The sequence below is a fragment of the Pleurodeles waltl genome, chromosome 7 (assembly GCF_031143425.1).
Source record: "Pleurodeles waltl isolate 20211129_DDA chromosome 7, aPleWal1.hap1.20221129, whole genome shotgun sequence".
In the NCBI taxonomy this organism is placed as follows: Eukaryota; Metazoa; Chordata; class Amphibia; order Caudata; family Salamandridae; genus Pleurodeles; species Pleurodeles waltl.
The window spans coordinates 998680283-998708135 of NC_090446.1; positions in this window are offsets into that span (position 1 = coordinate 998680283).

Here is a 27853-nt window from a genome sequence, read left to right on the forward strand (position 1 = left end):
GGGCAGGTGAGGTTCCTTTGTGGCCGAGTCACTCACACAGGTACTGACACACCCACATAGACACTCAAACACCCAGTCACAGACACAGTCAGACTTTCACTCAGACACTCAGGCACCCTCTCACATACCCTCTGAGACATTCATGCAACCATTCACAGACCCACTTGGGCTCACACACATACTCATAGACCCACTCAGTGACGCATGCACTCACTGACACACTCAGAAACTCATGCACTCACTCACAGATGCACTCGGAGACTCATGTACCCACTCACAGACCTACTCAGACACGCACACACTGACTCACAGACCCACTTAGACACTCACGTACCCACTCAGACATTCACCACCCACTCACAGACCCACTCACAGACTCATTCACAGCCCCACGCACTCACTCACAGACCTACTTATGCACTCACTCACAGATCCACTCAAACATTCACACACCCACTCACACACCCACATTGACATAAGCACCTACTCACAGACACACTCAGGCTCATGCACCCACTCAGAGACCCACTCAGACACTCATGCACTAGCTCATAGACCCAATTAGTCACTCACGCACTCACTCACAGACCCACTCAGAGACACACACCCACCCACAGACCTACTCAGACACTCACACACTGAATAACGGACCTACTCAGACACTCCCACACCCACTCACAGATCCACTGAGACACTTATGCACTCACTCACATACTCACTGTCAAAGGTTAGTGGTCAACGTTAGGAAATTCAAAACACCTTAGACATTCACTTAAAAAACAAAGGTTCCAGGGGCGTTGTAGTTAGGTAAAAGAATCAAAAAGCCTAAGAAATTACTGAAAAAACAAAGGTTACCATGGCGTTATAGTTAAGTTCACATTTCACTCTTACAAAACTAGTGAAATTCAGAAGCTATAACCACCTGAGCTAACTATAACTTATGCATCCACAATGCACTGCTTATGGCTTCACATATTACATCACTCATGACATGGTCAGTGGCATCACTGATGACATCTCAAATGAGATCACTGATGACATCTCCACAGAAGCACTCACACAACCATTCACACCCCTATGCAACCTCTCATACACCCACTCACACACCCACACAACCACACACATACCCATTCACAGTCCCATGCAAGTACTCACACAACCACTCACTCATCCAAAGAGCCACTCACACATCCACTCACTATTCTTACAGGCACTCACTCAGTCACTCACTCAACCATACAGCTTCCTATACAGCTACTTACATGTCCACTTATTCCCCTATACAGCCACTCACACACCCACTCACTCACCCATACTGCCTCTCAACACAGCCACTCATCTATACAAGCACTCAGGCACACACCTGTACAACCAGTTACATACCCATTACACATCCATACAAGCACTGACACATCCACTCTCTCACTATACATCAATTCACAGAGATTCTTACTCTAAAATACAGTCACTCACACACCAACTCACCTAACCAAACAGTTACTCGCTCACTCATGTAGCCATTTACACCCCCAGTCATCCACTTATCCAGCAATTCAGTCACCCACTCACTCACTGTAGGAGGATGGTTCTCTATATAGTGTACAAAAATGATGTACACTGCACAGAGAGTCCAAGCAACCTAACCTTGGTATGGAGAGGTAAAAAATAGACCACCTAATGCTATATTTTTGTGGTAGTGTGGGTGAGCACTTAGGCTTATCTTGGAGATGTGGTAAGCATTTGTTGTACTCACAATAGCAATAAATGTGGACACACTTGGAAGAATAACTCAAGACCAATTTACCAAAATATTTCAGATTTTAAAAAAAAATGTTGTTAAGACCAAGATCATCAAAATACTGTAAGTACTTTTTAGTTATGATTTTTCAAAGTTTAGAAAGTGTTCTGTTTCTGTGAAGAATTACGCACCATAGGAATCAATGGGAAAAACTTTAAAATTGCATATAAAATCAGGCAATGCTCTCACAAGTGTCACCTTTTGTTTTTAGGTCGAGGTTGATGAGATGTCTTGTGGGCCAACTGGATAAGTTTGAGTAGTTCCCAGTTTTGGCAGGAGCACCGGCTGAATGTCTTGGAGCTGTTGCACAACAGAGAAGGGGGGCACTTGGAAACAAACTGTACAGATGGACTTAACATCCTGTGGGTCCCCTTGGAGTGTAGAGGTTGCAAGGAGTTAGGGACCCCTATAGCACAGCTGGTTTGTCGGTGCAGGCCGGGTGCAACGTGGATAGGTCAGCCAAGAGTCGTGCGTCTTAGGGTCATTGGAGCCAGGAGCAGGTCACTTGTAGGGTGAATTGCAGGTCAGCAGGGCCACTCTGGGGGTGAATTGTGGGTGTCCTGAAGTGACTCGACTGGTGCTTACTTCTGGGTTTTTGAGAGTTCGGAGTGGACTTTCCTTCTGGGTGTCCATTGTTGGGGGGATCCAGTACCACAGGTATTGTTACATCTCGGGCCCTGAAAGCTTCAGTGCCACCAAACTTGGCACACTGGTAGGCTTTGTCTTTGGGTCTGCCAGGAGAAGTTTGGTTGGGCTGCTATGTCCAGTGTATTGGTCAGCAGCCAGTCAGTGAACTGGAATTCACTGGTTTCTTGCCTGCAGGGTGCAGCAAGTGATACCTTCACTAGGTGGGAGGTTTTTGGTGATTTTCAGCAGGTTGGAGGTCCTCCAGGGTTTCTTAGAGTCCTTCAGTGTCCAGGCAACCCCCAGTGGTGATTGTTGAGTCTTGGGAGCAGCAGGCAGGGTATGGTGCCTTTTTCTTCTTGCAGCAGGAGTTCTGTTTTCGTGCCTCGGGTCTTCTTTGTTGCTGGTCCATCGAATCTGATCTGTGGGTCTAGGATGCCCACAAAATACTGTATTTAAGTTGCATTAGGGGAAACACATGGTAGTGGACACCTACCTTGGCTTGGCTACACCCACTAAGTGACCGCTTCCTGTGGGAAGTGGTCATAGCCCTAACCCTAATTGGCTATTTTCCTGCCATCCAAGATGGAGGAAAATGAAATGGAGTGGTCACCTTGCCTGCCACACCGGAGGGGTGGTGCAGGCTGAGGATGGCCACTCCTCATACTCTGGCTACGTTTCCCACCAGTTTTGCCACCAAAATTGGGGGAAAAAACCGTGGGCAGCTATTTGGTCCTAGCAGCAGAGGCGGAGGTCAGATTTCATAGGTAGTAAAGCCTTTGAAGCTGACCGCTGGTGCAGAATGCCAGTCTGGGGGGGAGGGGGTAACACCTCCACCCAGGAAAGGCTTTGTGTTCTGTCTCATGAGAGCAAAAGGCTCTCACCTGGTGGCAGGCTGGTCAGAACCGGACAGTGACCGTGCCAGCGCTGGTAGGTTTTGCATTGGGCACCTCCAAAGTGCCTTTTTATAAACAATCATACACTGGCATTAGTGTGGGTTTATTGTCCTGAGTTGTTTGATACCAAACAAAGAGGCCATCATGTAGCTGGGGAGCTCATAATGACCAGTGTCCAGCATATGTATTTGCTATGGCTACCATGTACACTTACTATGTCTTAAGGTTTAGCAAAGACACAGTAGGGGCATATTTGCTCATGCACACATATGCCCTCATATTCATTATACTGCACCCTGCTTTAGGGCTGTAAGGCCTGACAGAAGGGTGACTTACTTATATTGCATGCAGTGTTAGTGGGCTTGGCACTCTTGTTGAGTGCCATGTCGAGGTTGCAACTTTTAGATTCACCTTGTCATGCACTTGCAATGGCAGTCTGCATGAGGCTGGTGTGGGGCCTAACAGAGTGGCACAATTGGAGCTGCAGATCTGGGGGTTCCTCTTCAGTACCCATGCCCTAGGCATCAGGGGTACAATTTACTAGGGACATAAAAAGATGGCTTATATGCCAAACATAGTACATTTTTGGGGAAAGAGATCTGGTCCTGGGAGCCTGTTTAGCAGGGGCCCAGGGCACTTACACTTTGAAACCACATCATTTCCTGGCAAAAAGTGGAGGGTTCATCTTGCAAAAAGAGGCCCCTTCTCACACTCACCCATATAGTCACTTTTTAAAATATGTTTTTATTGTTATTTCAACAGTGAATAAAAACAAAAGGAAAACACAAAAGGTTACAGTTGTACTCCAGGATGTAGGATCATATCAATTTTCTTTGTTTTGCATCATTCTTCCTGTTCCGATACAGAATCCTCTTCACCCATGCACGCTCGGCGACATAGGTACTATTGTGCATTTGAGTGAAGAGGTTGGGGATATAGTGTACATTGGGAGCACAATATTAGCATAACATGAAAAATAATAAACGAGAGATTGAGAATAAAGAGAAAGAAAACAAAGATAAGATCGAGGTCGGGGCAAGTGCACGGGGGGAGCGGGGGGAGCAGGGGAGGAGAAGGGACGGAGGGCGTGGCCAGCCACCTATGGTCAACAGAGCCCTCAGCAAAATCAGAGCTGTGCTACACATGCTCGTGTCCCGGCAGTAAACCAGAGCGAGCATAGTCGCCTGGTCCACGCCTGGGGAGGGGCGACGGGGGGGACAGTCACCCAGGTGAGGGGGAGGCCACGGCAATGGGTCCAACCGAGGTGATTAGTGTGTCCATGTGCATTCCCTCCTTTAATTAGCTCGCTGCTTGTGAGCCTCTGTGGCTTTTTGAGCATTGTGTCTCGACGCCCTCCCGTAACCATTGTCACAATCGTTTCTTGCTGGTTTACAGCGTTATTGTGTTTGTGGGGATAACTGATTGTGACAATGTTTTAAATGCAACCTGTAAACGCTAGGAGTTGCCTGGTATTGTGATTTTTTCAGGGAGGTCGCTTATCATCTTTGCTTTCTATAGCTATCACGAAGGAGTTCCAGGTGTCCACGCATTTGACCTGGATCCCTTTTTCCAGGAGTAGCTCTAGCGTCTGTGCTTCCGCCTTGGCCCATCGTACCAGCTTTACTCGCCATTGATTAATACTTGGTGCGCCAGGTGCTTTCAAGTGCATAGCTATAAGACGTCTATACATCACCAGTGCTAGGGCTATGCATCTGTGTGTTTGTTTCCGTTTTTTAGATCTCAACCCTATTCCCAGTAGGCATAATTCAGGTGTGGGAGACAATGGGATATCCGTCCATTCGACCAGCAAGGTTATTATGTCATTCCACGTGTGCCGAACTGGGGGGCAGTCCCATGTCATATGGAAGAAGGTGGCCTCTGTGGTTCTGCATCTGGGGCACACCTGTGGTGTTTGGGGGAACATGCGCGCTAAGCGGTGGGGTGATAAATATGTTTGGTGCACATAATTGAACTGGGTAAAGCGGAATCAAGGGTTACGTGATACTTCATAAATCATTTTCATAGCTTGGTTCCATGCTTGTTGTGGGAGTGGTTCTGATAGCACTTGATCCCATCTATTTTTTGCTTGTTCCTGCCCGTGTTCGATGTGAGTGGTTAGGATTCTATATGTTCTCGATACATTTATTGGGGCAACTATGTTCTCTAACAGGTCATGTAGTATGGGGGCCATATTTGGTTCAGTATTTCCACATTTCCAAATTGATCGTACTATGTATCGTACTGCTCCAAAAGCTATAAAACGACCTTGTCCCAAATTATATGTGTCGGCCAGTGCCTCATATGTTAGGAGCTGCCTTTTGCTGTAGATGTCGCCAACTGTTTGTATGCCCCTCTCGGGCCATGAGCTCAGGCCTACCTTAGTTGCTATCTTAGCAAGTTTTGGGATGGCCAATAGTGGGATCTTGGGGGAATACTGCGTTTTTTTTTCACCAGTTAGTACAAATCGGCCCCAGACCCAATAAGCAGTATTCAATAAAATGTTCTGTGAATGTTTTGGGCAATTGCGGTTCATAAGGTAGTGTAATACATTGGTATGGCCTAGGTCCGAGAGTATCGTCTGTGTTTCTGCGCCCATGGGATTTCCGAGCCATTTAGATATCCATTGCAACTAGGCGGATGCATAATATAATTCCAATCTTGGAGCACCCAGCCCTCCTAGTATTAGTGGTTGATATATTTTGGATAGGGCCACGCTCCGCCGGCCATTGCCCCATATTAGATCTGTTAGTATGTTATTCAATGGTTTGAAGAAGGAGGCGGGTAGTGTCAATGGAAGGGCCATAAAGAAGTACAAAAGACACTATCCGGTGTATGTGCCCGTCCCGGACGCCCCACGTTGGGGCTAGTGTGCGAAGTCGAGCAGCTAATGGTTCAATGGCTAGGGCAAATAAGAGTGGAGATAATGGACATCCCTGTCTGGTGCCTCTTTCTATGTTGAACTTCTTGGATATCATGTCGCCTGTCTTGACCCTCGCTGTTGGGCTAGAATATAGTACCCTTACCCAGTCAATACATGTCCGTCTGAAGCCCATGCAATGGAGAGTTTCTATCAGGAAAGGCCATTCCAGAGTGTCAAACGCTTTTTCAATGTCTAGTGACACTGCTACCTGATGATGATCGCCCTCTGGGGAGTTTGCCATAAAGCGTAATAGATTCTGTATGTTACTGAAAGTGTTGCGGCCCGGTATGAAGCCAGGCTGGTCTTGATGAACAAGTTCCGATAAGCATGGGAGCAAGCGGTTAGCTAAAATTTTACCGAGTAATTTGCAGTCTGTATTCAGCAACGATAGTGGCCTATATGAACGAACATCTAATGGGTCGCGGCCAGTTTTAGGCAGTACTGCTATCAGCGCCTCGTGGCAGGTGTCGGGTAATTGACCACGTTTTAGGGCCTCAGTTAACATTGCTAGGTATGGGGTTAATGTTTGAGCAGGGAATGTGCTGTAGTATTCAATGGGTATGCCATCACTACCGGGTGCTTTGCCATATGTTAATTGTTGTAGGGCCTGTTGTATTTCTGCGAGACCTATCGGTCTGTCCAGGTCCGCCACCTGAATGGCAGTTAGGCGGTTTAATCTGATTCCTTTGAAGAACTCGCTTAGTTGTTCTGTAGAGGGAGGGGGTGGGGCCTTGTATAATGTGCAATAATAGTCTCTGAAGGCACTATTTATTTCTACTTGAGTATTTACTATTATCCCTGTGTCAAGGCGGATGGCCCCTATGGGGGAGTTCCGACGTTTGCTCCTTAATAGCCATGCTAGGAGTTTTCCTGATCTATCCCCCGCCGCATGTGTATGGGCCATGTAATGGCGATAGTCGTAGTGCCTTAGCCGGCAATCTGCTTCATTCCATTGAGTACGTAATCTAGAGAGCTCCGCGTGCGTGACTTTGCCCTCTGTATGTTTGCACTCTGCGATGCAAACCTCTTGTTCTAATTTGCAGAGCTCTCGCGTCAGTGTTTGTCGTGATCCCATGGTCATTGATATACATGCACCCCTTATGACTACCTTGTGTGCATCCCATTCGTTTGCTCTGGAGCTCGCTGTCCCGTCATTTAGGGTGAAATAAGAGGAGATGTGCGTGGCTATTTCTTTTCTGAACGGGGGGGTCTTGTAATGATCAGGGTTGGAGACGCCAGGTTGGGATACAGGCACGCGGCCTTCCCCATCTGATATGAACAATGAGTGGACAATGGGCGGAGATTACCCTAGCAGTGTATTCCGCGCCTGTGATTCTATGTGTAAAGTCTTGCGATGTGAGAATTAGATCTATCCGGGTATGCAGTAGATGCACTGGGGAATAGTAGGAGTATTCCCTTTCTTGAGGGTGTAAGTGTCTCCATGCATCTATCAGGCGGCGGTCTGTTATCCATGATTATAGCATCTGTGAGTTTTTCGTTACTGGGGCGGCTACCATGGGGGGATGTGATCTATCCATGTCTATTTGCGGGACACAATTCATGTCCCCTCCCCAAATGCTGGGTATAGTTAAATCATTTGATAGGTTTGAAATCGTTTTTTGTAGGAATTCGCCCTGTTTAACATTCGGGACGTATACCCCATTAATCACTAACGTTTCACCATCCAGCGAGCCCACTAGTTGTATAAACCTGCCTTCTATATCCGTTGTGCTGCATTTTACTGTATAGGGGACCCCTGGTGCTATCCAGATCAATACCCCTCTGGCGAAAGTCGATATTTCACAGCCATAAACATGTCCCGCCCAACTCCTCTCTAACTGTGTAATATCTTCTGGTGTAATATGTGTTTCTTGTAGAATGGCTATGTGGATATGATGGCGTTTTAAGTGCGCATATACCCTATTGTGTTTAGATATTCCCACCATCCCCTTCACATTCCAGGTTAGTATATTGTATGTGGGTTCCTTATGCATTATATTGTGTGTTATTATGTAGATCCATGTGACTCGGCCTAAGGATCACATTCCCAATCTCGACCACCACACCCAGCCACCCACCACACACGCGCCCAAACAGTCTCACCCACATACCCTGAGCCCCCACGCAGAGCAATATCGACCCTGAGGAAGGGGGATAGACCCCGGGATAGAAAAAGAGGAATAAGAGAATCAACAAAAAAAGGATATTTTGAGCGAAGCCCGATTTTAAACAAAGTGGCACAACCGGTGCCTAAACTAGAGTCCGTGCAGTTCAGTTCCGTTCGGGTACCATTCAGGTGGTGGGGGACGTGGGTTAATTGAGATTGGGGAACTCCTTGGCCCACCTCCAGGATGCTTCTTTCCCTGCGTAGTCCTGGGTGTGGTTGTGCTGTCCAGTTCTGGTCACCCGCGGCCCACTGGGTCAACGTCGGGTCGGCCCCTATCGCGGAGTACCTGTGATCAACAATTTACACCCACAGGGAGGGGGGAGCCCGACTCCAATTATTGCAGTATCGAAGGGCTCACATGGGGCGCCCCCTCTGGGACCTTAGATTTCATCTGCCAGACGCGGAGTGAGGTTGGGGCCAACCAGTAATTGGGAGAGGGATGAGCTGGACTCACTTCCTGGTGAGCCGCTGTCATTAATTTTAGCTTCGCTCCTTGAATCTGACAATGATCGCGCAAATGTGCTGGTTTCCTTTAAGATTTGCGCTTGATCAGCTGCCATCTGTGACTTTGTTGGTCGCGTCATTATATTTGACTTTTTCTTCCCTCTGGAGCTGGGGGTGATCCATTCTTCTTTTGCTGCGTCATCTGTGGATGAATCGACCAGGCCCTTGGCATGTATCCATGTCCATGCATCTTCGGGTGTGGGGAACATAAGAGTTTTTTTTCTCGATAATTATTCGGAGGCGAGCTGGGAACATGAGTGAATAAGTGATTTCATGTTCACGCAATAGTTGTTTGATTTTGACATATGAAGCTCTTTTACGCTGTACTTCCATTGTATAATCTGGATAGGCTGTTACGTTGCTGTTTTCTAGACTAATTGTGCTTGAGGTTCTGAAGTGTTGGAGGACTGAGTCTCTGTCTCTATTATTTCAGAACCGCGCTATCAGAGGCCGAGGTGGCGCCCCGGGCCGCGGGGGTCTGCCAGGGATTCTGTGAGCTCTCTCTATCACTGGAGCTTTGGTGATGTCCTGTATTTTCATTATGTTTTTCAGCCAATTCTCTATGAATTCCTCAGCTTTGGGTGTTTCTGTGCGTTCTGGAATGCCGCAAAATCTGATGTTGTTACGTCTCGAGCGACCCTCCGCGTCCTCGCCTCTGCGTTGCAATTGCGTTAGTTCCATTTCCATTTGTTGAATTTTAGTTCTCATGCTTGCCTCCTCAGGTTGGACAGTTTTTAGCACCGATTCTGTATTGTAAACCCTATCTGATAGCTTGCGATGGTCTGCACGGAGTAATGAGACTTCCAAGACCACAGGGTCAATTTTTCCTTCCAATGATGACTTGGTATCCATTATTGCTTGCAGGAGTTTGTCAAACTGTAGAGAATGTGTGCGCAGTGTTTCGCTCACCTGGAGAAGTGTTGTTGTTTGCGGATGACTTGCTGGTAGGGGAATGCCACCATCCATATGGGTCCCCGGTTTGGGGTGTTTTGTCTTGACATTGCGTCCTAAGGCGGTGGCCCCTCCTGGGCTGCGCAACAAGACTGGTTTGGGTGAGGTTGCCAGAGGACGCAGCTGATTGAGTGAAGTTGCCCACGTCCCAGTGACACGTGGTTGTGAGTTGCCGGGGGGCCGGAGTGTGCTTCAGTGATTGTACCCTCTTAGGGAGCAGTCAAGATCTTGTAGATTAAGGATTCAGAAATCTTTCTTGCCGAGTGTCCTGAGGAGGGTCTTATTCCGCTGCAGTGTTTTGGTGTGAGCTAAGCTTGACGGCAAGGGGATGGGATAACTCTCAGCCAGCTTCAACAGGGGCTTATTACTATGAAGCGCCCCACACGAACGACTACAACTGTTGGGAGGATGATTTGTCCAATTGAAACTGTGGGGGTGTCTGGTGGGGTCCAATTGAGCTTCTTATCCGTTGGTTCGTCTTTGTGCCGATTTCCTCTACAGCTTGTTGTCACCTTTCCGGCGCGTGAGGATATCCGATGCAGTGCACTGCCGAGGGGAGAGCACTCAATGAATGACACTGTCAGTTTATAGATTCACGGTATTGCACTTTCATTGGTCCATGTGTGATGCCCCTGGGGGGATAGTTGGGGTCATGCTTGCTTACAATCAAGAGTATTTTGTCCCTGTGCGCTAGTTTGTTGATTGTTTTATCTTCACCAGCAGCTACCCGTGTATTCCACTTTTCTCATCAGTGCTTGTTACCTGTTTTGCGTCCTACCAGTGACCACTCTCTTATCTCAGTCCACTTTGTTCTCTGCTGTCCGTTTTCTCCCCTTCCTGGGTCTACGCCTCTTTTTTTTTTTTCCCACCTAGTTTCTGTCCATTACTGCCAGCAGCTTTTTCCCTTTTTCTGTTAATTTTCTTCATGATTTCTCGGTTGGCCCCAGTTCAGTGCACCGCGGCGACTGAGCGTTGTTTACAGTGGGCCGTCGCGTGCCCAGCCCGGCCCGGTCCTCAGTCCAGCCTGGCCCGGCCAGGCCCAGCTAGCCGGGCCGAGACTATATTTGCGTAGGGGCAGGCCACCACCCACGGGCCCGCAAGCCCGGCCTAGGCCCCGGCACACACAGCGCCTGATCTCGGAGGCCCGGGTCCGGGCGCACTTGGCAGAGAGGCCCGATGCGGACCCCCCAGCGGAGGGGGCAGATCCGGACAAAGACCCAAGGGGTCCGCACCCCGCCGCAGCTCACGCTCACCTCCTCTATAGTGTCCCGAGCCCCAGCTCCTCCAGCCGGGGCGCGTCCGGACTAGGCCGCGGCCCCCGTGACACTCCTCTTCAGGGGGCCCGGCCCAGGCACCCGCGGCAGAGTGGTCCGGGCCAATCTGCTGCCGTGGCAGGAGAAGACCCGGGTGGGACCCAGGAAGACCTCACCGGAAACAAGCGGCACCCGCCTCCCACAAGGCAAGAGCAGCCGGAAGCGACAGCCGCAGGTGCCGGGCGCGCCGCTCTCCTGTAGTTTCCGGCACCGCGTCACAGGACCCGCTCCCGTGTGCCTAGGAGCTCTGGCGTGGCCCCTACCCGGAGGAGACCCTCTTCACGAAGTGGTCGCAGGTAGTGGACGCCCCAGGGATCAGGATTATTGCTGTTTTTGGTGTGCCGTGAGCGGAGCTCCTTGTTCAAGCGTCCGCTCCGGCAGCCATCTTAGCCATGCACCCACCCATACAGTCACTTAAACACCCACTCACCCACCCATACCCATACATCCACTCACACAGCCACTTACTCACTCATACAGCCACTGACACACCCATTCACTTACTAATAGTCACTCACACAGCCACTCACTCACACAGTTACTCAGATACCTTTTTACACACCCATACAGGCACTCAGACACCCATTCACAAATGGATACACACAGTCACTCAGTCACTCACTTAATATATGTTAGAAATATTATCATTCATTAGTAGCACAGAAAGTATACTTTTTAAAACTTTTGTAGTACCTTGATATACATGCTTAACACTCATAACCTTTTAGAGAACACTCACAGTCACTGGATGATGTCATCAGTGATTTCATTTAAGATGTCATCTGTGATGACACTGACCATGTCATGAGTGATGTAATATGTGAGGTCATAGGCAGTGCATTGCAAGGGCGTAAGTTATAGTTAGCTCAGGTAACTGCTGTATTTCACTGGTTTTGTAGGAGTAAAATGTGAGGCTCACTATAACATCCCTGTAACCTTTGATTTTGTCAGCAAATTTCTAAGGTTTTCTTTTGTATTTCAGTGAACATATATATATACATATATGTGTATATATATATATTACCCACTGGCAGTCCCCGGTAGGTAGTTATAGTTAGGACCATGTTTCCATAGGAAAAGCATTTATTGACTTGCCTATATCTTTGGCACCATTTGACGAATCTTCACAACATTTTCCAAAAAAAGTGTTGCGATGATTCTTGTTGTGCATAGGACGTTTCGGGGTGATCCGTCAGGAGGGGTCTGAGAAAAAGGGACTCAAAAAACATTGTGTTTCCCACGTTAATTGCTATAGGACTCTTTGGACATGACTACAGGGCGAACCACTGGATGGAATTACACCAAATTTGACAGAAAGCTAGCTGTCGGTACGCAGATTACGCTTTCACTTATTTGGAGTAAATCTATTCAGTAGTTTTTGAGAATATTTGGGAAACTCAAATTTGTATATCTCTGGCCACGAAGTATTCGCAAACAAAGACGAGCTCATGCAGGGAAATGCACAGCTCTGATTGGCTGCCAAGACTTCGAACCAGGGATTGTTGGCAGCCATCTTGAGACTCGGCTTGAGCCGAGTCCAGGAAAAAACACGAAAAATAAAATAAAAGGGGCCAGGGTAGATACGCAGTGGTGGGGGGGTCACAGAGAGACACCCCTAGATCAAAATGTTTTTATTTGTTTTTTTTTGCAGCGAGTTCGCAATATTTGCGAATTTGCGTCAAAAAAATAAAAAATAAACAAGCGTGGCTCCAGCACTTGTTTTTTTTATAGACCCCCACTTCTGCTGGCGCGTGCCCCCCCCCACTGCCCTGGGGACTGCCACCTCCCCAGGGCTTTCTTTTTAAAATATGGGGGGAGGGCGCTTCCACCCCAGGGCCGGCTCCTGCTATGTCCTGGGGTGTCCACTCCTGGGACATAGCTATTTGCTGTGGATTGGCTGCCGTGCTTCAGCTGCAATCAAGCCACAGCAAACACTCTGTTGTTTGATAGCAGGACCTTTAAAGTAAGTCTCGCTGTTAAAAAGCAGAGCTTTCATCTCTGTCAGGGGACAAAGATGAAATGCTTCAGCAAGCAGGGAACTGCTGTGAAAGCACCTCCGAGCTTGCTGAACCATTGGCACTGGCACTGTAGGGAAACCTAAAGGCTTCCCCTGCAGTGTCAGGCAGCCTGTAAAGGGCATTTTATTTAAACCTTTTTTTAAATTAAATAAATAAATAAGGAGGGACCATGAGGGAGCCCTTAAGGGCTCCCTCGCAGTCCCAGAAAGGGCTATGAAAAAAGAAAAGAAAAAAACACTGTAGCGCCGGGGTTTCAGTCCAGCTGGACTCATTTAAATTTTTACCTTTTTAATTAATTTAAAAAAAATTATTATATTAAAAAAAAATAACTTTTTTAATTTAATTTGGAAAAAACTCATTCTAAGTACATCAGACTAAAAAACTCTATCTCTCTCCCTCTCACTTTCTTTCGCTCTCTCTGTTGCTCTTTCAATTAATTCTCACACTCACACTCCCATTCAGACACTTACACACCACTCACACACCCACTCACACTCACGCAGCTACTCACAGACCCACTCAGACATTCAAGCACCACCCACTCAGACCCACTCACACAGCTACGCACCCACTAACACACCCACTCTGACCGTCACACACTCGCACCCCCACCGTGCACAGTTTTTTCCTCAATTATTTGACTGCTAATGTTTCATTTATCATTTTATTGATGTTATAAAATTTGTCTTGCTGTAATATCTGGGACAATTAGAAGTGCATGGCAAGGGTGCAAGTTATAGTTACATCAGACCGCAAGTTATAGCTGCTTGAAATAACTCTACTATAGCTGCTGAATATCTCTGGTTTTCTACAAGTAAATTCAGAACCTAACTATAACGTCCCTGCAACCTTTGGTTTCTTAAGTGAATTTCTAAGGTTTTTTAAATTCTGTTTTCTAACTATAACATCCCTATAACCTTTGTTTTTTTCAGTGAATTTCTCTTTTTTTTAGCATAAACTAATTTTCATTACAATACATTAATCCAACCACCACTTGTGGAGGGGGGGTTTGTTGCAGGGCCTGACCTGTGGCCAGGCCCTACAGCCAACTCCCCTAACCACCCAACCACAGGCTGCGCATGGCCTTTGGCCATGCGCAGCAGGAGTTGGCCACAGACCCTTTATCTCTGGGTGTGAGAATAGGTGTGAGAGGGTGTCTCTGGGTGTGAGAGTGTGTGTCTGGGTGTGAGAGTGGGTGTGAGAGGGTCTATGTGCACGTGAGAGTACATGTGAGAGTGTCTGTGCTCCAATAGATGAAACATGCCTTCACCTCCACAAAGTATTTTCAGATCGCTTTTCAATATGGAATAGCCGAGTAAGCACACTTACATTGCCCTCGCCAAGCACAGGAGTTAGGATCATTGTCCTTTCCAGAAGTGGAGCTTCAACTGGGACACCTGCTACGTTTTTATTTTTAACTGGTTACGGTTGAGGTTTAATTTCTGTGAAATGAGCATCATGGCCAAAATGGAAGCTCACCTGCTCATTTATCCACCAAGAGTCCACAGTTTGCACAAAATGTCTATCCAAATGGAGCACTTTCTACTGGTTAGGTACTAAGGCCCTCATTACGACCCTGGCGGGTGGGGGAGAAGTGACGGTAATACCGCCAACAGGCCGACTAAAAAAAAATGGAATTATGACCATGGCGGTAACCGCCATGGTCACCCGCCACTTCTCCACTCCGACCGCCAGGGCGGTGATGACCGCTGGGCTGGAGACTTCGGTCCCCAGCCCGGCGGCCGTCACCAGACTGCCGGCGGTATCAGGACCCTGCATACTGCCTGGATTTCGGGTGGTTTGGAACCGCCACGAAATCCATGGCGGTAGGCACTATCAGTGCCAGGGAATTCCTTCCCTGGCACTGATGGGGGTCTCCCCCACACCCCGACCCCCCTACCATCCCCCAAAGGTGGCAGGGCCCCCCTCCCCACCCCCAACATCAACATACACCCACCCCCAACATCAACATACACACCCCCCTACACGCACACATACACTGCAACACATACCCGCACACATACAGACATGCAAACAGACCGACCCGCACACATTTTCCAGACACACAACACACCCCCACATGCATACACGCACTCACACACCCCCTCTACACACTCCCACGCACACACCCATGCACGCACACAACACCCACCCCCTCCCCTAACAGACGATCACCTTACCTTGTCCGGTGATCCTCAGGGAGGGGACGGGATCCATTGGGGCTGCTCCGCCGCCAGCTCCCCATCACCAGAACACCGCCACACTGAATCCTGGGTTGGATAAAAGACGGAGGGCTGCCAGCAGTCATGATTCGCTGCGCAGAAAACCGCCTGCACTGGCGGTCTTCAGCACAGCGGTATCTCGGCAGTCTTAGAAAAAGACCGCCGAGGTTGAAATGAGGGCCTAAGTGCTACTTCGTTGGGTAAATATCCACTGTGGGGGATGGGAGTCACACAGCCCCCTCCCTTTCCGATTGCAGCCCTGCGGGCCCCATCCCTTTGGCCCACTATAATTTCATGGGGGGCTGTGTGGTCCCCCTCCCTGGCCTAATTTGGCCCCGGGACCCCATCCCCCTTTTAAACTGTATTTTCTTTGGGGGGGAAGGGGAGCTGCGCGGTCCCTCTCCCCTGGCCGGTTTCAGCCCTGGGACCCACCCCCTGGGGCCCACTAATATTCCATGGAGGGGAGCGCAGCCCCGCTCCCCAGGCTGATCTTGGCCCCGGGGACTCCACCCCTGCCACCCCGGCCTTCAATAAAAACCTGGGTATTTTCAGCCCTGCGGACTCCATCCCTTGGGGCCCACTATAATTCCATGGGGAGGCCAAGCAGCCCTCTTCCCCTGACCGATTTCGACCACGGGGACCCCATCCCCTGAGGCCCAGTATTTTAATATCTTTTGGGACGGAGGATGGGGGGCCATATGACCCCCCCATCCCCCAGCTGGTTTTGGCTCGGGGACCCTATCCCGTTGGGCCCCCATCCCGTTGGGCCCCCTATATTTCCATGGGCCTTCCTCCCCCAGCCAATTTCGGCCCAAGGGACCCCATCACCCAGGGCTTGGCATTTTGATATATATTTTTTTTAGGGGGATGGATCCTTACGCACCCACTCACAGACTCACTCAGATACTTATGCACCCACTCAGAGACCCACTCAGACCCTCGTGCATCCACTCACAGTCTACTCAAACCCTCATGCACCCACTCAGACACACACACACACACTCACACACCTACTCAGATTCTCACACACCCACTCACAGACCAACTGACACCCTCACACACCCAGTCACAGACCCACACAGAAAATGACGCACCCACTAAGACACAGATGCACCCACTCTCACACCCAGACAGACACTCTCACAATCACTTTCACCCCCAGATACACCCTCTCACATCTACTCTCACACCCAGAAAGACAGGATGCACCCAACTCCCGCCATGAAAGGCGAAAGGGCCATGTGCAGCGTGAGTTTGGGTGGTTGGAGGGGTTGGCCAAAGGGTCTGGCCACAGGCCATGCGCAGCGGTGTTTGGATTAACGTATAGTAATGAAAATTGCTTTAGGTTGAAAAAAACTATAGAAATTCACTGAAAAAGCCAAAGGTTGAAGGGACCTTATAGTTAGGAAATAGAATTTAAAAAACATATAAATTCACTTAAAAATACAAAGGTTACAGGGACATTATAGTTAGGCTCACATCTTAAACATACCAAACCATAGAAATTTCTCTGATATAGTTAGAGTTATCAACAGTAGCTATAACTTGTGCCCTAAGGTAACTATAACTCACACCCTCACCATGCACTACTAATTACCCACAAATTACAGCACTCATGACATCTTTGATAACCTCATTGATAATGTCACTGTAGCATCTGTAGTAAAAATATTGATCAGATAACTGTGCATGGCCGGGTCTCAGGTTAGAGTTACCTTAGATAACTCAAACTATAACAGGTGAATTTCTATGGTTTGGTAAATTTAAAATGTGAATCTAGTTTCCATAAGAAGAGCATTTTTTGTTTTGCTATTAACTTTGGTGCTGCTTGAGGAATATTCACAAAATGTTCAAAGCTTATACTTTGGTCAGTTCAGCTGCTGTCTTGAAAGTTTCAGGGATATCCATCAAGCGTGGGCTGAGAAAATGGGGCGGTCCCAAAATGCATTTTCTCCATGCTTTTTTCCCATAGGGATTTTGAACATGACTACAGCCCGAACTGCTGGATGGAATTACATCAAATTTGGCAGGAAGCTAGATCTTTGTCCAGAATGCACGCTTTTTGTGATTTGTTGTAAATCCATTCAGTGGTTTTAGAGATATTTAAGGGCAAAAAATATCGATATCTAGGGACGAGGATTCTCCATCCAACTGTCCCTGTGCTGATATCTGAATGGCTGCCAACACTTCAACAAGAAAGTTTTGGCAGCCATCTTGGGACTCGGCTTCAGCCGAGTTCCAGGAAAAAAGGGAAAAAAAGAAAAGGGGCCAGTGTAGGGTAACCCTGGACCCCTAGCCTTGGTCTAGGCATTCCTCATGATCCCCAATGGGGCGAAAAGCATTTTTCTTTTAAAATGCCTGGAAAATCCACGGATCCAGATCCGTGGATTTTCCTGCCATTTAAAAAAAGAAAAGGGCGGTCTCCCATCCTTTTTTTTTTTATTTTGCCCCCGGGTGGGCCGGTCCCTGGGACATTGGGAACTTTAAAAAAGAGGATCACGGGGGGCCTGCTAGGTCTTGTTTAAGCCCTGGTGACTGCTAAATCCCTGTGGAAGAGATTGAAAAAGAGAAATTGAGAGAGAGAGTGAGTGATAGAGAGTTTTCTAGGCTTTGAGGAATGATATAATTAGAATGACATATTTCTGGACAAATTGAAAAAAAATTATTTGTCAATTAAAAAGAGTGAGATCACCTTTCATTATGAGCCTTAAACTTTTGAAGGTGAAAACAAATTAAAACAGAAAAATAACCACAGACACACCTCGACTAGAACTCTCAAATCTCAAGCTATAGGTGACTCCTTACTGTGATGCTTTCAAATATACTGCCAAGCGATACTAGCATTTGAACCTTCAGCCTCCAGAGACAAGACTGTGACCATTAGGTCAGAAGTGACTCTGGTCTGCTGTGCATCCAAACGTAACTATAACATTTGAACCAAGCCTCTTGCTAGTCTTACTCTTTGAAGTTATTATATGGAGAGACCATTGCAATGACAATCTCTCTTCCATCCCACTCTGGGATGGAAGAGAGAGAGAGAGAGTGAGAGTGACAGGACCGCGGGGGCGCCTCAAGGCCCCAGTGGTCCTAGCCGGCTCCCCGCATCCTGCAGGAGCTGGCATTGCTCCCACAAGCAGGGAGCTTCTTTAAAAAGCAGCTCTCTGCATGCAGGAAAACAGAAGAAACATCCGCTTTCTGACAGCTCTCACTGTCAGAAACCAGACATTACTTGATTTTGCTTGGCAGGAGCTGCCTGCTCCTACCAAGCAAAAGCAAACAGCTATGTCCCGGGGTTGGGCACCCTAGGACAGAGCAGGAGCCAGCCCTGGGAGGTGGTAGTCCCCAGGGCCATCTGTGACTTTTGAAGGGGGATTGGGCGGCCCCCTCCAAAATTCTGTTTGTCCTGGGGTGGTGGCGGTCCCACCGCATTGAATTTGATTTAAGCCCCAGGAAGATGGTGGTCCCCAGGCTGTGGGAGGGACATGCGGCCCAGCACTAAATTTGAATGAAGCTCCGTGGAGGTGGTGGTCCCCGGGGGGGCCACGCAGACCCCCCCATCTTAAATTTGAATTAAGCCCTGGGGAGGTGGTTTTCCCCGAAGCTGAGGGGGGCCGCGTGACCCCCACTTTGAATTTCAATTAAGTCCCAGGGAGGTGGTGGTCCTCGGGGCTGCGGGGGGGGGGCTGTGCAACCCCCGCATTGAAAGTGAATGAAGCCTCCGGGGAGGTGGTGGTCCCCGGGGAGGCCACGCAGCCCCCCATCTTAAATTTGAATTAGGCCCTGGGGAGGAGGTGGTTCCCGGGGAGGCGCGAGGCCCCCCTATCTTACATTTGAATTAAGCCCTGGGGAGGTGATGGTCCCCGAGGCTGAGGGGGGGCCGCGTGACCCCCACCTTGAGTTTCAATTAAGCCCCAGGGAGGTGGTGGTCCCCTGTGTTTGCTTGACAGAACTCCCAAGGAGGTGGTCGTCGCTGGGAATGCGGGGGGGCTGTGCGGCCCTCCCCGCATTCAAACTTCAATGCTCCCGGGACCTGGCCCACCTGGGGGCTTCACTGGAACAAGCACAGGAGCCCATGCTTATTAAAAAAAAAAAAAGAATTCAGCAGATCCGTGGATCTGATGCAATGCCCACCGAATATGTTAAAAACTTTTTTTTGTTGCTCTGGAAGTCGCTCTGGGACCCCCGCAATGGAGCTAAGGGGTCAGGGTGATTCTACCCTGGCCCCTTTTCTTCTTTATAAACATTTTTTTCAGAGCCTGAAGCAGAGTCCCAACATGGCTGCCAACACTTCCCTGTTGAAGTGTAGTCACCCAATCCTTCCCATTCCTATATATACAAATGTGGATGTTCTTTAATATCTCAAAACCTACTGAAGGGATTTACACCAAATAATAAAAAGGTCTCTTTTGGGTCAAGAGCTACCTTTCTGCCAAATGTGGTGCAATTCTGTCCAGTGGTTCAGGTGCTATCGCTGTTCAAAATCCCTATGCGAATTAACATGGGTAACACTCCTTTTTTTACCCCCCTTTTTCTCAGTCCCTGGCAGACCGGTCACCCCAAAACTTTCCAGACAGCAGCTGACTTGACCGTCAATTGTTTTTGTGACGATTCGTTAAAAGACGCGCCAAAGATAAAGGCAAGTAAAAAATGACTTTTTCTATAGAGGATAGGTCCTAACTATAACAACCTAGTGGGAACCGGCAGTAGTATATATATTGGATATATTTATTCTTGCCACCCCAAAGAGTAAAATATTAATATCAATTCATCTAGTGTCAAGGAACAGTAATTTGACAGAACGCCAAAAAACTGTTAAAATGATCACTCATCACCAGCTCCCTTCTTATATTACTTCTAACAAACTTATGTAAATACATGTATATTCCTACTGGTGGTTGCCAGAAGGTAGTAATAGTTAGGACCTAGTTTCCATAGGAAAAGCACTTATTGTTTTGCCAATAACTTTGGTGCTGTTTGACAAATCTTCACAACATTTTCAAATTAGTACATCACTCACTTCAGATGCTGTATTGGAAGGTTTGCATGATCCGTCAAGCGAGGGTCAAGGAAAAGGGAGGTCCTAAAACACCTTTTCCCCATGCATTTTCCCATAGGGCCTTTAGATACGACTACAGCCAGAACAGCTGAACGATATTTCACCAAATTTGGCAGCAAGCTAGATCTTGGTGTGCAGATGGTGCTTTTTGTTATATGATATGAATCCGTACAGTAGTTTTTGAGATTGTAAAGGAAAAAGAAATATATATATCTGGACAACTGGTGTTCATATATGCTCTGATGTGTGAATTTAAAGGAGACTAGTCAGTCCTGATTGGTTGGTGACAACCTGAAAAATAGGTTTTTCCAGCCATTACAAGACTCATGGATGTGGTCCCTGTTTTCTGAAAATGAATTAAAAGAATTTGTAAGTGGGCAGGGTGAGAACACCCAGACCCCAAAGAGTATGTATGGGGGCCCCAAATGGACCCCCCCACACACACCTTTATTGTAGTATAGGGAGGCTATTGCAATATAATAGACCATTGCGGGCAGAAGGAATAGGCAGTGGCAGTACAACCGTACATGCCAGCTGACCCACTTTAGGCAAACAAATTCCTCATTTTCAATTTGGCAAGTATGATATATTCGATCAAGGAGGGCAGCAAAAATGGGGTAGGGTCATGGACTCAGGTAACAGGGCAGGAGAGAGATGGGCAGGTGCACCAAACTAAACGTACAGGGCAGGCGTCATGGGTTCCAGCAGCACAATATACCACACATGGCAAGCGGGATGGCACTGCAGCACAACACACCATGGAAAGCAATAGGGAGGGGAGAGGGCCATGCAAATTGACAGCAGAGAGCAGAGTGGAAAAAGACAAGGGCAGCAAGCTGACCATACCGGGCAGACAGGAGGGACAGTTGCAGCATAATGGACCATGAAGGGCAGGAGGGAGGGGGTAGGGGTACAACAGCAGATGAGACAAGGCAGGAGGGTGGGAATAGGGGCCTACACATGGAAAACAGAGGGCAGGGGGCAAAGGGGCAGGGTGTGAGCATCAAGCTGACCACAGAGAGCAAGCAGGATGGGCATTGGAAGCAAAACACACCATGGAGGGCAAAGTGAGACTATGGTGGCATACACACAGACAATGGAGGGAAGGTGGGGGGGGTCAGGGGTTGGATGCTGGTTGGATGCTGATCACATGGGCAGGTTGAAGGGGTTGTGGCAGAACAGAAGACCATGCATGGAAAGCGGGAGGGCTAGTGGCAGCACAACAGCCATGGTAGGCAAGAGGGAGGTGGAAGGGGCATACACAAAGGACCATGGAGATTAGGGGCAGCAAGCTAAGCACAGACGCTAAGCAAGAGGTCAATGATGGGGCATAGAATTGGGCAACGGAGGGCAGGAGGAGTTGGCAGGGACATCAGGCTAAATGGAGGGCAGTGGTAGCACATCAGACCTTGCAAGGCAGGAGTGATGGGGCTGGTTTGTGGAGTCAGAAAACACAGCGTTGGGAGGAGGTGCATGAGGTAGCAATCTAACTGTTCAGTGCAGATGGAAAGGCAGTGCCAGAAAAACTGCCACACAGGGCTGTAATGAGGGAGCAGGGGCATGGACTTGGTCAATGGATGGCAAGGAGGAGGGAGCAGGAGCAACAAACTTGGTTGGGTGCAGCTAAATGGCAGGCAAGACCCTGCGTCCAACCCCCCTCTCATCATGCATTGTGATGGTTATCTTACTTAATGTTAAAAAACCCTAGAAATTCACTGAAAAATCTGAAGGTTACAGAAATGTTACAGTTAGGAAATAGAATTAAAAAAAGACCTAGAAATTCACTAAAAAACCCAAAGGTTACAGGGACGTTATAGTTAGGTTCAGATTTTAGATGCACAAAACCATAGAAAATCAGCTTTTATAGTTAGAGTTGTTTCAAGTAACTATAACTCATGCCCTGAGGTAACTATAATTTATGCCCTCGCCATGTAGTAGTAGTGTAGTTATAGTGTGTACCTAGTTACCTTAGAGAATAGATTTTTTGTTTTGCTAATAACTTTTGCACCGTTTGCCAAATTGTCATAAAACTTTCCAAAAACAAGCTCATACACCTCGGTCCCCATACACAATTCCCCATTCATTTTTCCATGCGGAAATTGACAAGCCATAGTGCAAAAATGGCTTAACAGAATTACACCAAATTTAGCAGAATGCTAGATCTTGGCGTAGAAAGCATGCTTTTTGTGAGTAGGTGTAGATCCGTTCAGCAATTTTTGAGCAATTAAAGTTCGAATACGTTGTATCTCTGGACAGTTGGATTCACAGGACACTTGTGAGAGTCCGCAATCATAAAAATTTGTATAATACAGCAAGCTGATTGGCCAAGGGGGGTTTCCTGTTGGCCATATCACTTCCCAGGTAGCTAAGGGCTCTCTCAAACTTTGCCTGGAGCTCGTCCTCTGATTGAGTTGTTGTGACATGAAGAGAAATGTTGCAGCTGCTGTTTCAGGACACAGGGCCTTGTCTCCATGTCCTGAAAATTAAAAAAGTTGTAAAGTATAAGAGTGTTGAGTAGGAGCACCCTGACCCCCGGGACTATGTGAGGGTGGGGCTCCCATAAAGACCTCCTGGACCCAAATTAAAATATATATATATTTTTAAGTTTCTTGCATCTCACATGTGTCCCACGGGAGACAGCAAGACTCCTTGACTCCCACAATAGTCCCACAGGAGTGCAGGGGCCATGAGGCCATCTCCATGTTGTACACAACTGAAGGCTGTGCATGTCGGGTGATTGGCTTCATGTGCAGGGGTTGGGCACAAGGCCGAAGACCATGCATGGTGCGGGGTTGGCATTCAGTATGATATTAAAATATTGCTTGATGTTAAAAAAAAAAAAAAGAAATTCACTGAAAAAACCCCAAAGGTTAAAGTGATGTTACAGTAAGGTATGATCATAATATCATATTTTCTGTTGAAAAAACTCAGAAATGTACTGAAAAAAGGGGTTTAAGGGACAATATAGTTAGGTCAAAATGTCATTTAAAAATACAGTTTTAAACTAACAAAACCAATGAAATTCACCGGATATAGTTATCTCAAGTAACTATAACTTGTGCAGTAAGAGAACCATAACTCGCACACTCGCCACGTGCTGCTAATTACCCAACATAGTACATCACTCGTGACATGATCCATGACATCATTGAGCACATGACTGCAACATCTGAAATGTTGTCATTGAAAGATGATGAGTTGAAGTTATATGTTTTAACTGACATTTTCACCTAACTATATCATCCCTTTAACCTGTGTTTTTATATATATATATATATATATATATATATATATATATATATATATTTCAGGGTAGAAATGTGAATACTCAGAGTCACCTGGTAGCTGAAGCACTAGCCGAGTTGATCTCACAGATTTCTCACTATACAATAGACTTCTTATGTAAATAATAAAGGAAACAGACATTAAAATGAGAAGTTGTAAGTTTTATTCCATAAGATGAAAATGCAGTGACCGGCATTCTAACAGAATAAAGAATGCCAACGGTACAATGGTTCAATTTGAACGTTTGTGCCCAACTTTCCAGGCCATTTAGCAATTGTCAGTGGGGGGAAAAATGGAAGGAGGAAAAACTGGATGGCGAACCGACATGCCAACTCACACAGTGTCACTGAGTGTCTCACATACACGCTTCCGTCACACAGTCACAAGGTGAGGAGCCAATATCACACTGTGGAAGAGAAAATAAGTTGGAAACCACTGCCAAGCGTGGTTTTTCCAGATCATCTTTCAAGGCATTGAACTGCAGGTATCCATCAGGGGTATGAAAATACCCAAGGACATCGACACCAGGCACAACAAGCTTTTACATTTTGTTGAGGATAGGGTTTGGTTTGCAGGGGCATCAGTGTGTGTTATGTACTACTTGGCCTGTCCTCTCAGAGCGATTTTCTTTCTTTTTTTTTTTTTTTTTTAGACAGCAGGTCTGGGAGGGAGAAGGAAAGAAAATCAACATTGCATGTAACAACTTTACCCAAGGTAAAGCTCTGACATACTTTGTAAGTCTCACAGTTCTAGAAGTAAAAGAATGATTAAAAGTATAATGCAAAAAATAGGATGCATTTTTGGGACAGGCAAATATCCTCCTTCCAGCAGCAGCAAAATCAGTGACAGAATTCAAACAGGATTGGATTAGACAGAGGTGTCGTAACACTGTAAGGACAAAGGCAGACCTGGAGATTAAGGGTCTGATTTAAAGATTGGAAGATGGGTTATTCTATCACAAACGGGACGATATACCGTTCGAGTTTTTTTTGCATTGCAAAGTTTAGCCGGTCATCCTCATGTATTGTACACCTTCCTTCAACAGGAAGGGTTCAGCTGAAAGAGGTTTGATACTGTTTTTTCCACAACCTCATGTTTCACCTATCTCCCATACCTTTACTCGTGTTACTTCGATTAATATATGGTTCATACCCAGCACGCAATTGACACTGGAAGAAAAGGAAACAATTTCCCAACCTCCAATAAAAAATGACCCCGTTCCTTCTTAAAATCGATGCCAAAACAAGCGCTGCGATGCAATTTTGGAAAGTACACCATGCTGCGGTTTCCAAAAACGCAATTAGTTTCAAGGCAGTTTGAGGACAGAAAGTGTTTTTCCAGCATCTTGGATGCGGCCAGGTTTTCACCACTTGTCATGTACAGCAAAATCTTCAAACTGCAATCATGGTTCAGAAATGATGACTGTTTATCCCAGTCATGGCCACTACTCATGTGGAACCCGAGCCATCACCAACCCCTTCCATCCTTTGAGACAGAACATTTCATAAGCATTTGAACAGTTGTTACTTTAAAGGTTATAAATTATTATGCCCTGCAACTAACTTGAGTTGTAGCCTATCGTTTTCTGCTTCGGTCTTTGAGTTTCTCAGCACAGTGAAGAACATGTATTATTAGTATCCTACGAAAAAGTAATTACCCTGTTGTCGTCCTACTATTTGTTACATTTATTTCCATACGGCTGAATTCAAATGTTTACATCTCTAATACCTTTTGCACACACACCTCTCTAATCAAATATTTAATATCCCATCGTTTTGAACACACAGACGTCTATAATCTCATGTTCAAGTGCATTAGGTCTGTTTTACTGCACCCACATATGGCGGCAATATGTGGTCTGTATTTGGACATAAATAGCTTAGGTGTTTGTAATTGTTAAATGCCATAGGATATTATAATGTAATAGAATACTTACAACGTGTGCACACGGACATGCAAAATACCAATTATTACAGTGCGTACCTTTATTATAGATTTTCTCAATCTGTTGTTGTTTACAGGATTTTTTGAAAAGTGGTATATTACAACCCATTGCATTTTCTTACAACTGATAATTTATATACATACTGACAACTGATAATTTATATACATTTATGATATATATACATATGATAGAAAATGACAAAAAGTATTTTGCCTTTTGTACAGCAAAATCTTTAAGCATAGGATTGGCTCAGTGCCATCCTTGCTGAGCTGTAAAATGACACCTAAACTTTCTCTCTTTTGTTTTGCATAATTTATGCGTCATTCTATCCCTGAAAGGGTTTTGTTTTGACTTATACTGGTTGCTCCCTTGGGTCTGGACGAAGCTAAACCTCTTTGAAGAGATGTAATGACATCAAAACACGTGTCAGGGGTTGCTTTTGATTATTCCAGGTTGGCTTGGATGGTATTTTATCAATTCAAAGCTGTAATACTGTGACTGGAGTGGTGAAAGGCTTTTGACATTTTACAGTTTGGTAAGGATGGCACTGAGCCCATCCTATGCTTAAAGATTTTGCTGGACAAATGGCAAAAGACTTTGTCATTTTCTAGCTTGGTGTGGATGGCACTTTGCCAATCCCATCCTTAAAAACTTTGCTAGAATAACACATTTTTGGGGTGAGCAAATCCAGAGTGTCGCTCGTGTTGTAGGGTGCTCTTTACTGGAGCTGCTCTCCACCTAAACTCGGGAACTACCCAGAGTTCTCTCTCCTGTTTTGCATAATTTATGCGTCACTCTAACCCTGAAAGGGTTTTGTTTTGACATATATATATATATATATATATATATATATATACATATATATATATATATATATATATATACACACATATATTTTTTTTTTCTTCAGAAAAAAACAAAGGTTACAGAGATGTTATAGTTAGGAAATAGAATTTAAAAATAATGACTTGAGCTAACTATAACTATATCTGCTGAATTTCTATGTTCTGTGTGAGTAAATTCAGAACCTAACTATAACCTTCCTGTAACCTTTGTTTTTTAAAGTGAATTTCTATGATTTTTTTTAGGTAAAGTAATTTTGATTACTGTACGTTAATCCAGCCACCGCTGTGCATGGCCTGTGGCCTACCCCCTATAAGCAAGCAACCCCATGCCATGCACGGCCAAAGGGGGGTTTGAAGCTTAAAGGGGGCAATATTATATGTATGAATATAGGGTGGACATAGGGGCTCCCCTGGGTCCTGGTGACCACTACTTCCTGGGCTACCTCACAAAATTCGATGGGGGGCACATGTACACCCTTGGTGCCTGGGGCACCTCCCCAGGGCTACACAATTAAAAAAATTAAGGGGGGCTCTGTGGACCCCTTCGGGTCCCAGGGACTACTACCTCCCTGGTACAACATTAACAAAATATATGGGGGTGTACAGACCCCCCCAGACTCTTGGAACCACCACCTTCCCGGGGACCACCTCTTCCCCAGGGCTAAATTAATTAAATATAAGGGGTGCGCTGACCCCCACCATGCCAAGGGGACCAATACCTACCTAGGGCTACATTATACAAATTGTTAGGGAGGGCCATGTGGACCCTCATGCCCTGAGGACCAGCAGCTTCCCAGGGCTACATTAATTAAATCTAAGGGGGGCCGGCCTGACCCCCCCCAGCACCTGGGGAGCACCACCTCCCCAGGGCTACCTACTTAAAATATTTTGGGGGGGGACACGTTACCCCCCCCCTCCGGGCCCAGGGACCACCACCTCCTCAGGGCAACAAATTTCAAATAGTGAGGGCCACGTGGACCCCCGGGTCCCATGGACCACCACCTCTCCTGGCCCTTTTTTATTATTTAAAATGGGATAGCGGCCATGTGGCCCCCTTACTAGGCCGATTTTGCCCAATAGACCCCATCCCCCAGGGCACAGCCACTTCGTCCTGGGTGCCCTGGTCCCACCCAGGGCATCCAGTAGTGCTTGATGGGGAACACGGAGAGAGCCTCAAGGCCCTTGTGGTCCCAGTCTGCTCCTTTCACCTGTAGGAGTTGGCATCCCGTATGCAGCTCCCTGTATACGGGAGAAATGTTTTCATCTCTTTGCCTGCCCACATGAGAGCTTGCAGGGAAAGAGATGAAAA